At 44.8% G+C, this 12,264-nt stretch overlaps 1 long non-coding RNA gene across 1 annotated transcript; it reads right to left on the reverse strand.

Moving 5' to 3' along the window:
• Nucleotides 1-7,172: 7,172 nt before the first annotated feature.
• On the reverse strand, nucleotides 7,173-10,891 carry LOC307210912. Its single transcript, XR_013836224.1, has 3 exons — nucleotides 9,023-10,891; nucleotides 8,370-8,459; nucleotides 7,173-7,592 (listed from the first exon to the last, which is right to left on the reverse strand). It is a non-coding gene; the product is annotated as an uncharacterized lncRNA (long non-coding RNA).
• Nucleotides 10,892-12,264: the final 1,373 nt, after the last annotated feature.

A 12,264-nucleotide genomic window follows, 5' to 3' on the forward strand; every position in this document is an offset into this window, starting at 1 on the left:
GTGCCAGTGCCACTATGGGGGACCAAGGGGCAGAGAGAGCCAAGCCCAAGTCCCCCCGGAGCCGGCCCTGCCCCCCTACAAAATGTTGAGAATGGTATTAGTTGTTAGCTGTAAAGAAGGGAAGAAACTACTGTTCCCATTATCCCTAACCATTCTAATTGGGGTTGATGGGAATTAGAATTCAAGAATATCTGGTGAACCATTTATTCCCAACCCCACTGTTAATCCTGGAATAAGTCCCACTGAATGCAGTTGCGCTTACAACTGCATGGATAGGATTGCACTGCCTATTTCGCAAATAAAACTAGCCAGATAAACAAACATGCTGGAGGTAGCATTGTATTCTCCTTCTCTGTTTATTGGGCAAGTTTGTACATAAGTTGTTGTACTTTATAAAATAATTGCTTCTGCAAAATGATACTGTGACTTTTAACTTTTCCTGTTTTGGTTGCTTCTGTTTTATAATTCTTTATTTTATTTTTCTTGTACTCTTCATATAATTGAAAATCAAATAAATTTGGGTGGGGGTGGCATCTAGCATGGGGAGCACAAGGCCCTCTTAATGTTATCAGACTCCCATCAGCCTCAGCTGACATGGCCAAGGGTCATGGGTCATGGCCAATGGTCAGGGAGGATGGGAGTTGTAGTCGAGCAGCATCTAAAAGACCATAAGTTCCCTGTCCATAACTGAAGTGAACATAACTGCTAATATAACATCAGATATATATCATCAATACCTCTCCTACAAATGAAAAACAAAACAATAAATCTCCTGGATTTCCATGAGTTATGGTTTTCATATATGTATTATTAATTATTAATAAAATACACATCAGTAGTTAATCTATATATCACTGGACCATCATGAAGTCTCTCTAGGATCATGAGGAACCTGTGGCCCTCCTTTTGTAGCCAGACTACAATTCCCCCCATCCCTGAACATTGCCCATGCATGCTGGCTTGGGCTGCTGGAAGTTGGAGCTGGAAGTTGGATTGTTCCAAAGTTTCAGGCAGAGATAAGGCTTCGCCAATCCTGTTTCTTGAAGTCCTTTTAACTGGAGATGTCAGACTGAGACTGAAATTCCAAGCATGTTTACTGGAAAGTAAGACCCAATCCATTCAATGTGACATACTTGCAGATAAACATGTATACAAATTGCAACCTGAATTTAGGGTCTTCTGCTCCCAGAGCAATCAATATGTGCTCTGCCTTTGTGCTACTGCCCCTCCCTGACATCCCACAAGAGTCCTGGTGGGCAGTCAGTAGGTATTGGCTCCAGTGACAAATCAAGAACAAGGCTTCCCAGGAGGGATCAAATCCAGCAATAGTCTCGTGTTGCTGGCAAAAGTACATATCCAGCATGACTGATTAGGCAATTCCTGCATCAAACAGGAAGAGACTCCAAGCTCTCGTCAGCAAGGGGCCCAAGGTGATCAGCTGTGCAGCAAGGGAGATGGCAACACATCAAGGTTCAGGACACAGATTTCATTCCTTATCTTATTGGACTAGCTGCACTGGGTGTTGCTATGGGACAAGATCCATGTTTGTGTACAGTGCAACTCTCCAGGGTCAAGTTCCAGCTTCAGTCTTGCCAGTGACGCTGGTCCACATCACTGTCACGTAATGCTGTGGGACCAGTTCCTTCTCATCATGAGCCTTCTGAGTTTCAGTGCCACTGCTAGTTAAATGTGCCAGCCATCTGCTCAAGAGCCCTGAAATTATGCACTCCTTACCCAAAGACCTGTAAAGGTACACTAAAGTCAAGGCAAATGAGGTTGGAGGGAATCTGAGAGGTTGACCTGCCCATGCACTTTTATGGTTCATACCAGGAGAAAGAGGGTGAACTCTTTTGAAATGGCTGTTCCTTCTTCCCCTTCTCACCTAAGCTCCTGTTTCGCTGTAGCACATTTCCCGTTCACACACAAAGAGAAGCACAGGAGGATGGCTTATGGTTGCATCCAAGGCAACCTGTTCTCCTTCCTCAGAAGTGGACAGGAGCTGGGGAGGAAAGACTTTTGTGCCTCTCAGCTCCAGGTTCTGGAGAGCCTTTGGGCAAGACACCCTCCATGGACCCTCCCTCAGGGCTCATCCACACTTCCATTTGGTCCAAGACTTCTAAGCATGGATCCAACAGGTTTTTCTTTTATCCTGCCATTTTCCCCAGGATAACCCGTGGTTTACTGCTGAATCAGAGCAAACGTCAATCAGGTTTTCTGTGGATTGACACTTGTTCTGATTCAGCAATAAACAGCAGATTTTTCTGGGCAAAGGAAAACCTGTCAGGCCCATGCCTAGAAGTCACGGACTAAAAGGAACAAAATTTGAGACAAAAGGAAGTGTGGGTGAGCCCTTAGTCTATCTCCTCATTGCAGGGGATCCTTGTTGTAGGCACCTGTGCAGAGGTGTCATTCCTCAGCAGATGCCCAATCCTTGACACTATGGCAAAAGAAGGCCATGTTGCCTTTGATTCGATTTTCCCCCTCGAAAGATGCACCAGTGAGGAAGTGGCAGGAGGAGGCTGTGTACGCACCAAACCTTTGAAGAAGTTCTAATGCACATGGCTTCCCCTCAAAAAGCCCAGGGACTGTAGCTTGCCTCTCGCAGCTTTCATTATTTTTTTGTCAGGTGGGATGTGCTTTAAACACATTTGACTCCAACTTGGATTTGAGCAAATGGCACCGTTCCTTGGGAAATTGAGCAGTCACTGCTGCAAACAGGCTGTGTACACACTATACGTTTAAAGTGTATCTGAAGAACATTCTTTCTCTCAAAGAATTCTGGGCACTGTAGTTTACCCCTCACAATTCCCAGCAACCTTTAACCTGTGCCCAGAATTCTTTGAGTGGAGGAATGTGCTTTGAATTTGCTTTAAAGATTTATAGTGTATATGCAGACACACAGAAAGTAGCTACTTTTTGGAAAGAGCCATTCTCCGGTAACCATCACCACCCAATTATTATTTTCCTACTGACCCTAGGAGAACTTCACAAACACTTATTGATCATGCTGTGCTTTTGGTTCTTAACTAGGGAGGACAGGGCTTTTGAATGTTTAGGAGTTGTGTAAAAGAGGAGAGCTCACCAGAGGAAGCTTGTCGTGCAAGGTACACCTGGCAAACTTCCCTCTTCAGCACAACAATTTAAAGGTTCAGGAACCCTGCCCTCTTTTTTGCATCTGGCCATCCTACTGACCTGAGGGATACCATTCCAAATTTCAGAGGAGGGGAGAGATTTCATGGAGAGGGCTAGACCCACAGCAACCATCCAGTCCAGTGTCAGTGTCTGGCACCCAGAGGAAGCTGCTATGGTTTCGGTGCCACGCCATTGCCCACTGGCACTGAAGCCTGGTCTTGCTCCCTGGAGGGGTCTGCTGACTGTGTTATGCAAGGGGCATTGTGGGAACCTCAAAAAACAGCAGCTTGTAGCTGCTTTCTGCTGCTGCCGTCAAATAAGCTAAGGACTGGATGTAAAAAGAGTTCCACCAGATGGCACTTTGAGAGCCCCTTCAAACCTGGAGCCAACCCAGATAGCAAAAGCAATTCAGTTTGTAGAACCAGCAAACAGGTAAAAAATGGAACAGTGGACTTGGAGAGGTGCAATGGAGAAGGAGAACTGCCCCCCAAATAGTGCCCCCACTGATGCATTCTGTGCTGAGGGGAAGGGTACCTGCTTTTTGCAAGGACAGGTCTCAATGCACCCGGTTGAGCACTAGAGGGTGTGTGTGTGTGAGATGTGGGAAGCTAATGTATGGACAAGCTTTCCAGTGTCTGCCTGGAAGCAAGCACTGGCACCCTCGGGACACCTGGAACAAGAATGGAATCAATACCATCCAACACATGAAGATCAATGCTGTCTGGGAAACCAACCAGGCTATGCTTGCGCAAAGCTAGAGAAAGTGTGTTGGTTTCCCCACCTGGCTCCCTGTTGCTCCTTCCTTGCCAGATTTCACAAACTTATTTGCTCAGCAAACATTTGGAGAACCCTTCATTGAGCTCCCCAAATCATTATCCGCTTAGTTAAAAAAAAACCAAGATAATTTGTTACCATTATTGTGGTAGGATTTATAATAATGTTGGTCAGAGGGCAGGTCTCTGTTGCATCTGGTGCTAAAACAAGAACAGGGGACGGGGAGCAGATGCTGTAAGTCCCCAGGATTCTTCCACACCCCCCCCCCATTTTTTCCTCTCATTGGAAGGAACTCAAAATCATGCTCTTCTAATGGTTCTGTCAGCGCAAGCCTTTCAGCTTTTCAGACTGATCACCCTTCTCCTCCCCCAATGCACTATTCTGAGGGTTCTCTTGATACACACATGGGAAGGCATGGGGGGAGGACAGGAGTGAAAGCCCCACTGCGCTACCAGAAGGTCTTGCATGGGCTTCCACTAGCAGAACTCATTAGTTGAATCCCACCCTAAGGGTCCTTTATGCACATAGGTGATGCCAATGAGATTTTCAGGAATTTGCACAAGATTAATATTCAACGCAGCAGCCCAAAGAGGAGCACCACTGCAAGGCCAAGAGACATGCATAAACGTACACACGTGTGTGACAGTTCATAAAGAAAAAGTGCAAAAAGTATTGTAGTGTCTCAGAAAGTTTTGTGAGCACTTATATACTGCACAGCTGAGCCCTAACTTAGGACTTAGTCAGGGTCTTTTCCAGGGAGTCTTCTCTTCTCATGAGGTGGCCAAAGTATTGGAGCCTCTGCTTCACGATCTGTCCTTCCAGTGAGCAGTCAGGGCTGATTTCTTTAAGAATGAATAGGTTTGATCTTCTTGCAGTCCATGGGACTCTCAAGAGTCTCCTCCAGCACCATAATCAAAAGCATCACTTCTTCAGCAATCAGCCTTCTTTATGGTCCAGCTCTCATGAGAAGAGAAGACTCCCTGGAAAAGACCCTGATGTTGGGAAAGATGGTGGGCACAAGGAGAAGGGGACGACAGAGGACGAGATGGTTGGACAGCGTTCTCGAAGCTACCAACATTAATTTGACCAAACTGCGGGAGGCAGTGGAAGACAGGAGGGCCTGGCGTGTTCTGGTCCATGGGGTCATGAAGAGTCGGACACGACTAAATGACTAAACAACAACCAACACTTTGAATTGTGCTCAGAAATGTACTGGGAGCCAATGCAGTTCTTACAGGTCTGGTGTTATATGGTGTCGGTGGCTGCTTCAAATCACCAGTTTAGCTGCCACATTCTGGATTAGTAGTAGTTTCCAAGTCACCTTGGAAACGACTAAACAACAACAACAAAAACTCTCAGATACGTATCCTGAACAGAACGTAAGACACGACTGCATGTCTGCGTGTGTGGGTTGCGTTTCACCGCTTCCACGCATGCGCGTGACATCATTTTGACCGTCTGTGCATGTGCGAGCAGCAAAACCCAGAAGTAACACGCTCCGTTACTTCTGGCTCGCTGCGGAGCACAACCTGAAAATACTTATCCTGAAACGTATTTATCCTGAGGTTTGACTGTATATCGGTTTAGAATTGCACCCTAAATGTGACCTTGCATTTGTGTCTGTGTGTGTGTGTTCCTAGAAATTGCAGGTGTGCAGGCTGTGATCCTAAATTGTGGGTGGAGGGGGGTTCAATCCTTTTCTTCTATGATGCTGTTGAAAACCAGAGGTAAACTGCTATTTCATCTGAGAAGGTATCCCTGGATTCACTTTGGGTTAGATTCAACTAAAGAGATGCACTACTGGGAGCCAACGCAATTAGTCCCGATAGCACAATGGGGCTTTCCCCCTCCTCTTCTCCCAGCATGCTAGCATACCCCCCAAAAAAAACTCAAGTGGTGGGGGAATCAGGAGACAACCCGCCAGAGCACTGCACTGGGGGAGGATCATTCCATCAGACAAGCAAAAATGCTGGCATTGACAGAGCCATCTCCTTAGTGCTACTTTGAATTCCACCCTTTAAATTCTGCAACCTGGGAGCAGAACTAGATGTTACACTACTCCCCCACCCCTTTGGACACCCATGGCTGCCTTTGCTCGTTCTTCCATCCCCACCTCACCTAATGGCCAGTGTGGGGAGGGGTAACCTAGAGAGCACTGAACCCTGGTGTCCCATAATGTGCCCTCTTCTACTGCATGTTGCCAGGATGAGGCGAGAAACAGGGAGTGATGGCAGCTCAGCGTCTCTCATTAACATCTTGCTCCACCTGAACCCTCCTCAAAAACCCTCCCAGGTTTTTCTTTTGGCTTTCCTCCAAATCCTTTGGGAGTTTTGCCTGGGGGGGGGGGGACTTCAATTTCGCATCAGATTTCACTTTGCAAAATAAAATGTCAGTTATTTCCGTTTTCGTTAAGCAAATGCTGAACCTGCGCGTGGAGCAGCAAACGAGGCCTTTTTTCCTCTTTGTACGGAGCAGCAACTGAGAGGAGGAAACAGGTGGCTCGCAGGGCCACAGGCTCTGGCTGGAAAGGCATCTGGCGGAGGTATTTATAACCGCAAGGAGCCTCACATGAAAAGTGACTAAGAATCAAAGGGCTGTATTTTTAAACAAGCTTTGACGCAAGTGCGAACAAAGAGCTATAAATTAACCACCTACATCCCCCACGCTCTGTGCCTTTCCAGCCTAACAGGATGCAGGGCTGTTGAGGAAGTGGGACTGCCTTGTCGCCAACACCAAAATAAGACAGTTTTTCACCTACTTTTCTGGAGGCCTACTGAAGCTGGAACTCTATATTTAAATACATGTGTAAAAATTATTATTTTATTCAATTTCTGTCCCACCTTTCCCTCCCAAAGGAGCGCAGGGCTGAGTGGCAAGCACATTGTTAAAAGCAGTATCATTGAAAACCTTCTAAAAATAGTTTCTGTAGCATTCTAAAAGCGGTTTTAAAAATTCTCTCAGCCAAGGATTTCAGGGTTGCCAAGAACAGTATCTCTCAGCCATCAAATACCTTTGTAAATCAGGATATATATATATATATATTTAAAACCCCTTCAAAGTCTTCAATAAGGGAGACAGACATATCTCACCAAAGAGGCCGTTCCACAAGCAAGGAAGAGCCACTGAGAAGGTCCCATTTTGGGTCAACACAAACCAGGCAGCCCTCAGTAGTGGCACCACAAGCAAGGCGTCACCTGCTGGTCACAGTTCAAGCTCTGTCAGGAAGGCTACTGAGGGCACAGGTACTTTCAATGCTATAGAGGGCCTCTCCAGACATCCTCTTTATAGAGCAATTACCCTGATTTACCTGCATACAGCTTCTGCAGAGGTTAGGTTATATCCGTTCTTTACTGAGTTTTCATTCTGATTTGTTTGTAAGGTGGTTATAACAGGCATTTGTCCTGCATTCATCTTGAATTGCTTGCGTGGTGTTTATACAGCCTCTGGATGCTCAATTGTTCCCACACTTTCCAAACAGCGAAGAGTCTGTTTCTTTTTAAAGTGGATTTGTTGTGCCAGGGCAGGGGCATCAAATGTGGCTTTGGCCTCCAAGTGCCAGTCAGGGATGATGGGAAGTGTAGCCCAAAGGCATCTGAAGGGCACCACACTGACTACCCCTCTGCTGGGGCGACACGGCACTTTAATCCCCTTTAACTGCACAAGTTCAGTTTGCCCTTGAATCCCTCCTGCAAAATAGTGACAGTGAATATGAAGCATAAGTGAAACATAAATAAATTCTGCAGCGGTTAATATAGATAGGAAAATCTGCATAAGAGTGCTATCCTATACAAGACAAACTGAACTCAGTGAGACTTACATACCTCACACATCAATTTATTTGTATGCCACCTTTCCATAGTTAAAATCATGTTCAAGACGGCTTACAACATGAAAAAAATTACGTAATTACATAACAAAAATACATAAACTAGGGTTGCCTGGGGAAAACCTGGACATGTCCTCTTTTGGGGGCCCAACATGCCCACCTGAGAGGAGTTTTACATTTCAAAGGAAATGTCCAGTTTTGGGGAGTTTTTTATTTTTAATTTTTAAAATAAAGACGAAAATAAAGATACAAAGGATTAATATAAATAACAGCAACAACCCCCCTCCAACAACCCTCCCCGGCTCAAGAGCCTGTTCAGCAGCCTCACTTTTTGTAGCTGGAGTCAGTCAGCCCACACTCTCCCGGTCAAGTGGGAAAGCCCTGCAAGGAGGGAGCAGGTCTTCCAGGAGTCACATCCAAGACTTGCTCCCAAATAAGAGAGTGTAGGATACTACTTTTCTCAGTTATCAGAGTTACATAATTAGGTTTGCTTTTGCTTGTCATGGAAAATAGCAAAGAGATATGTTCAGCATGTATACTCTGGTCCCTAAAAGTTGCACCTCATTCCAGCTTCCAAAATTGCATGAAATATTTTTGTTGTCATAAGGACTAGAAATGTTCTCTATCTACCACTTACAGCTTTGTCTTTCCCTGTTCCCTGTTTTCAGTCTAGCAAGGGGGGCGGGGAGAGATTATCTTCCATTGCAATTTCTTTGCATCCATAAACCTATTAAAAACAAATATTAATAAAATCACCATCATGAAATTCAAATATAAAATCAATAAAACTTTTAGAAGAAGTATTGGTAGCTAAAATCATGCTTTCTGCAACAGAGAAAGTTTTCAGCAGGCATGTAAAACACTATGATGAGGCTGCTGACTAATGAACCAGCTCCTCACAAATGTGGAACAGACATTCTGAGGCTCTTGTAAAAGTGCAGGTTCCACAGATTGAAGGATCAGATAAATGCACATATGGGGCAAGGTGAACACCTTTATTTTAACTGCAAGATAGACTCAAAAGAGAAAATAACAGAATACCACTAGTAATCACATACAGCTCTCAATCAGAGATTTGCAACATCTCTTAGATTATGACAGCTCGCTTTCCCAAGCTCTGGGAGGAAGACCTTTCATTGCCTACAGACAGCCACCCAATCTTAAACCGCTCCTCACACACAATAGTTCAACAAACAGACTTAACATGGACACTGGCACAGGAGCCTGCAAAAAATCTAGATGCCAACTTTGCTGCCACATCATTTTTGGCCCCAATAACTTCAAACATACCATCTCAGGCCTATTTAATTGTTCATCTTCCAACATTATATATGCTATCAAATGCCAACAGTGCCCTTCAGGTCTCTATACTGGACAAAGAGGACAAACTTTATGCCAAAGAATAAATGGGCATAAATCTGACATCAGGAATCATAAAACAGAGAAACCAATAGGAAAACACTTCAGTCTCCCAGGACATTCTACACAAGATCTTAAAGTAGCTGTCTTATTGCAAAAGAATTTTAGATATACACTTAAAAGAGAAGTTGTTGAATTACAATTCATTACTAAATTAAGAACTATGGACAGACCTGGTCTGAATAGAGATATTGGGTTCATGTCCCATTATACATACTAAAGCTAATTTTGGTCATCTATCCCTTCAAAAATCCCTTGCCCTTTCCTGTGGAACCAACTGCCATAACAGTCATCAACAGTTATAAGGTTGAAGCAACTTCTGCTTCAGAGTATCATGTGTATTACACATGAAAGCTCATACCTTGAAAGCTTATATTTAGTTGATCTTAAAGGTGCCACTGGAATTATTAAAAAAAGATTATTTTCATCTTTCATCTTGTTATTTATTATGGTCCCAAGCTCTTAGTGGTACCATTTTGCACTGTGCATTTTCACAAGCAGGTTTGTCAAGCCTCAACCTGAAGGTGTCTTTTGAAAGCTCCATGGCACCAATGCAGTTACGCAGCCACTTTCCACCCACCGCCAGCTTCTCCAACACTTCTGCCTGCTGTGGCAAGCAGGATTTGAATTCTGTCCCAAAAGCCGTGGGAAAGAAGTGATGAAATGGCAGGCGAGGAGGCATAACAGCTGGTGGTCAGCATTTGAAGAGACAAGCAGCCCTAGATTCGCACTTGGCAATGTTTCAGATCTAAGCCTTGTAGCCAGCACTAAGCAGTCCCTATGCCAAAATCAAGACTAATAGTTGCTTTTGAATAATTTCCTGCCAAAGTCAATAACTGCAAGGTCCCAGCCACTAGGCTGAAATTTTCCCAAGGTCTTCATGTTTGTTGCATGAAAGGCTAATTTTTAATTTTACTATCAAGAGTGTTATTCGGCTCCACCATCAAGGTTATCTTCTTCCCCCTCCCAGGTTCACTGTGGAAAGGAAGCTGTACAGCAATGCATATAGCCTGGTGGAACAGCAGGTGCTTTCAATGCAGAAGGAATCCGGTTGAGTCCCTGGCATCTCCAGTTAACAAAATCTGGCACCAGCACTGAGAAAGACCCTTCTTGCCTATGACCTTAGGATGCTTCTGCCAGCCAGAGTAGACAAAACTGAGCTAGATGGAGCAAAGGTCTGAATCCAACTCTGCATAAGGCATTTTCATATAAAAACCAGTTCACAGGAACAATCTGTTTCCCACTCAGCTTCGGAGGGGGGGGGCTGCATGCAAAGAAGTGCTCAAAACAAAAATCAAGGAAAAAAGCTTACATGGTAAAGAGTGGCAGAAAACTAACCAAATATATAAATACAAGTATATGACGAGATTTTTTTGTTAATATTACAAAGCCAATATAAATTACAGTGTTAAAAAGCCCACCCTGAAAAATCACACTGGTTAGAAAGGCAGTATCTGCCAGCTAATAAAGTAGAGCATGAAGACATTAAACTTTAACAATGCAATCAACAAATGTCATTATAATGATAAAATTACTGTATATTATAGAGCTCAATGGGAGACGGTTCAACCCACCCACTTCACTGCAGGCTAATCATTTGTAAACTGCTTAGAAGTCTTTTGTTTAAGTGGCTAAATAAAGCATGAGCATAAGACCAAGTCACCTGAACACATCCTGGAATCAATGCTGAATAGTGAAGAGGATGACTGTCGCAACTGTGTGCTCTCCATAGGTCTTGGACCAGCATTGCCAACGGTGAGGGATGATGGGAACTGGAGTCCTAAACATCTGAAGGGTCATAGGTTGGGTAAAGGTGGCCAAGAGGGCGAGTTCTCCGAGTTTTTGCTTTAAGATGCTAACCATTTCAAGTTCTGCAATTGCTCCAAGTTTTGCTGGTCTCAAGCAGCTAGATATAATAATATTTCTTGGCGGCAGGTGCATCTGTAAATAAGAACTCATTGAACTCAAGTTATTTTAGGCAGCTGAAATAGATGCTGTCATTGCAGGCATATTTTGTGATACACATTATACAAATCTTAATTACAAACATTATATAACATTCACATTTTATACAAACATGTAACTGCTGTGAATCTCTATAATGTCAGCAACAGGGCAAAAATACCTTCCAAAATAAAAGGGTTAATTACATCAGAAATAACAGCCTATGAAAAACACTACAATATAAGTTTACAATCACTATGTGGTTTAAAATTCAGGTGGTAGCCGTGTTGGTCTGACGCAGTCAGTGGCGTAGCATGGGGGGTGCAGTGGGGGCCGGCCGCACCGGGCGCAACATCGGGGGGGGGGGCCCTCACCGGCTCTGGAGTCGCCGAAGAGCCTCAGGCGCAGGCTGTAGCAGAGCCCCATGTCTCGCGGAACCGACGAGCTGTGCGCGCGTCCGGGCTGAAGGCGTCCGGCAGGCAGCGGCTCTCAGTGCTGGCCGCGGAGGGCGCGCCAGGCAGCCCCTCCTCACAGCCCCGCCTGCTGCTGCAGCGGCTGGGCCATGTTGCATTTTCCTTGCCTCTCTGCCCTCCTCCTCCTCCGGGCAAGCGGCGTCGTTTGGGCGACAGCACCAGCGGCAACTCGCCTCAGATCACCTGACATGGACCCGCCGCTGCCGCCGTGGCTACCTTACCGTAAATACCCCAGCCCAGGCAGCAGCAAGAAGAAGCTGGCAGCGGCGGCAGGTTAGGGATTAGGGGCGCAAATTACTTGCCTTGCCCTGGGTTAGGGGGTGCAAATTACTTGCCTTGCCCCAGGTGCTGACAACCCACGCTACGCCGCTGGACGCAGTTGAAATAAATAAATAAAAATGTCCAGTAGCACCTTAGGGACCAACTAAGTTTGTTCTGGGTATAAGCTTTCGTGTGCATGCATACTTCTTCAGCTTATACCCAGAACAAACTTAGTTGGTCCCTAAGGTGCTACTGGACAATTTTTTTATTTATGTGGTTTTAATCAAAGATACCCAAAAGAAATGACAGAAAAACAGAAATATCACAAAGAGCCAGCCAGCCACTTCTCAAAAAAACAAAAAAAAACAAAAAAACAAGACACTGAAGTAACAACATGTATATGCCACTTGATTGTACAAAAACTTCTAAGCAGTT

This window comes from Podarcis cretensis, assembly GCF_951804945.1.
Source record: "Podarcis cretensis genome assembly, chromosome: 2".
Taxonomy (NCBI): domain Eukaryota; kingdom Metazoa; phylum Chordata; class Lepidosauria; order Squamata; family Lacertidae; genus Podarcis; species Podarcis cretensis.